Genomic DNA, 3,386 nt, shown 5'->3' on the forward strand with positions numbered 1-3,386 from the left:
TATTTAGCAGTTTCTTCAGGAGTTCAACTTTGATCTGGAAGTAGAAATGCATACTGCATTGTATCCTCATAACTGGACATGATAGTCCCCATTACACCTTAATATACATGCCCTAAGTGAAAAGCCACAAAACAGAATCAACAACAGAAAGAAAAAAAGATATGTACAACACGATGAAGATAAATGATACGTTACTGAATGAACAATGTGTTGTTGAAGAAATGAAGAAGAAAAACAAGAACCTTTTTGAATAGAATGATGCTACTGTATGATCCATGAGTCAGTAAAGAATTCAATGAGCAAAAATAAAACTGATGTGAAGTAGTGAAACTAAAAAAAAGCATCAAAATCCACACAATATAGTTTCCACTGACTTTTGTTGGTGAGATATGTTCTCCTATAGTCAACAAATAGATGGGTTTTATTTTCTTAATCAAATCTACTACACTTGATCTTAGCCAAAAGGCCGAGAAGCGATAATCAAGTCTACTAATCTATGATGTTTGGATAATGATCTAAAGCCATTTACATTCAGGATTAATATAAATAAGTGGTAATTTGTTCCTTTCATTTTAGCAATCAGTTGTTCATTGGTTTAGTCTTCTGTTGTTATTTTACTGGGATGTTCTTCACGTTTGCCTTTGATGTTGGTAAGTGCTATTCATTTTCTCTGTCAAGAGAACATCTTTAAGTATCCTTTGCAAGGCAGGTTTGGAAGAGGCAAACCTTTAACTTTTATTTGCTGTGGAATGATTTCATTTCATTTTCAAAGACAAAGGAGAGCTTTGCTCAGTTCATCATTCTGGGACAACAATTTTTGCTTTTAGAATCTGGAATATGTCACTCCATTCTCTTCTATCCTGTAGTTTCCCGTGAGAAGTCAACTCTAAGTCTGATTCTTATTCATTTATATACGTCATCTGATTTTTTTTTCATTTGCACATTTAAGGATCTTTTTCTTATGTTTGATTTAAAAGAGCTTAATTATCATGTGCTTTTGATCAACACTGTTGGGAGTTCTGTGTCCCTCCTGGATGTTGCTTCCCAATTCTTTCTCCAGAAATGTTGAATATCCAGGCCATTGCATGAAACAGTGAAGACTGCAACATTCTTCTCAGCTTTGCTAACAAAGGGGCTGAGCAGAAAGGTAATGACAGATGCAAATCAGGAGACTGCAAATGACCAAGGTGTCAGACTTCTTCATGCCATGAGATGGATTTCAGTCCTCATTCCAAAAGAATATAGCAACTCACTGAAGTATTGCAAGCATAAAATAGCATCAGCAATATGGCTTTTTTTTTCCTAAGAAACTCTTCTTGGACTGGCAATACAGTATAAGCAGTAAACCCTCATGTGCAGTGCCAGTTTCATTCTTGGCAGCTCCACTTTCTGTCCATCTTCCTGCCCAGGAATTCCTGGGGTGAATCAGCAGATCTCTGTTGTTCTCTCTCTCCTTCTCTCTCTGTGAAACTTCACCTTCAAATAAGATAAAGGAAATCCTGAACGATGTAGTGAAGTGTGAGAGGAATACAGGAAAAAAAAAAAAGGAGAGTTTGAGATGACTCCCATGAAACATCACCTATGAGGGTCGAGATGCAAAACTGTTCAAAATTTATTAAGAATTTCAAGACAGCCAAATTTGTGAGTTAAACCAAACCCAGGACACAAGTGATAATGCTATGCATGCAGCTGCCCAGATCACATGCTCCCGAAGCTGACTCTGTCCAAGTGGATTGTGAGGTCATTAAACAGGATCTGCGACACAGAAGAAGTGAAGTGAAAGGAATCAAAGGGGGTATTGACAGACAAACTGCGTTTGAAGGTCTCATGATACATCACCATAGGAAGTTATTAAGTGGTGCTAATAAAACAAGGGCTTCAGAACCAGTGAGTTCTGGGAATAAGTAAGTTATAAAACTCACCAACCAAGAAATCTTATGAGTTGCCCCAAATTTAATAATCTGTAGAGTTTGCAGTGTTAAGAGTAGTAAATGAAATCATGCTTTAAAAATCTTAGGCCAGTGCCTGATACTCGGCACATGTGGATCATGTATAATGACATCCCTTAATATTATGGTTATTATTTCCATTATACCAACAGCCATGAACAAAGTTTGGGGAATCAGTGGCTCAAGATAGGAGCATCAAATGCATAGTAAGGAAAATGGAGGTTCCATGTGGAGGTGGAGAGATTAGAGCAAGAAATACTGATTTTGATCAAGAAAACAATAAAGTGAAGGAACGTGAGACAGAATGATTTCTGCACCTTGAAAAAAAAAATCAAACATAAAGTGAAGCAGTGAGTACCTAAGGCTAAAATTTCACAGCAGGCAGAGCTGTGAGGAAACTCACATCTGGGAGCAAACTCTCTAGTTGGTCAGAACTTTATTCCATCAGTCCATTCCTCAGGCTCAACTCCTTAAATATATGCTACAAAACTTCCAGATGTTTCCTTTTTTTTTTTCTTCGATTCATTCCTGTGCAATTTTCCAGTATGTTTACTGAGTTATAAAATTCTACTCTGTTTCTAAGAGAAAATGATATCTGATTAGTTTTACAGCACTACAGCTGTTTAAGGAAAGTTGTCCGCTTTAATTTGGTCAAGAGTGTCTAGTGCTCAGTCTTTCATATTAAACAAGTGTCACTATTCAAAGGCTGGTGCCCTTATTTTCACCAGTCTAACTTCTAAAAGCATCTTCAAACTGTGAGCTACATTTTTTAGTTGTTTTTCTCAATCACTTCAGCAGCTTATGAATATATTCATTTTTCCCCAGTACAGGAAAAATGAAACAAATATTTTCAAATGCTCTGCTAACTCCCTGAAATTTATTTGGGGAATAGCTTGGGACTCCATTCTGTAAATGAAAGACCCTTTCTGCTTGAGTTCTTCAATTATGCAAGTTCACAGTCTTTCGGGTCCTTCAGTGATTTAGCATCTAGTTTTCAAGCTAAGTGATTTTTCTCCATGAATAATAAAGATTTTAACTTAGGTATCAGTTCACAAAATTCATAACTTGACAGATAATGCTTGATACGACTTGAGTAATATTTTCCACGCAGTGACTGCAATAGACAGTGGCTGGATAAAATATGATTTTACAAATAGGTAAATTAAAGTCCATTGCTGGGTCTTAAGTATAGGATGTAAATAATATTTAAATATACCTTGTGAACATTTATGCTCTTTACATTAGACTACCTGTTTTAGATTCACAGCTCACTCCCTGCATGGCATTTGCGCAGAGCAATAGCAATTGTCAAGAAGGAACCGTTCCCATTGTCTGATGGTCGTTCAGCCTTCATGCTTTGTCTTGCTTCAATTTCACCATTTCAGGATGATTCTAACCACCTCCTGTGAGACCAGCAATGTTGCCAAGAGCATCCTG

General features: G+C 36.8%; 1 pseudogene; it reads right to left on the bottom strand.

Moving 5' to 3' along the window:
- Positions 1-337: 337 nt before the first annotated feature.
- LOC121158205 lies at positions 338-478 on the bottom strand (annotated as a pseudogene).
- Positions 479-3,386: the final 2,908 nt, after the last annotated feature.

Source organism: Ochotona curzoniae, unplaced genomic scaffold, assembly GCF_017591425.1.
Source record: "Ochotona curzoniae isolate NIBS_2020 unplaced genomic scaffold, NIBS_Ocur_1.0 contig_3643, whole genome shotgun sequence".
Taxonomy (NCBI): domain Eukaryota; kingdom Metazoa; phylum Chordata; class Mammalia; order Lagomorpha; family Ochotonidae; genus Ochotona; species Ochotona curzoniae.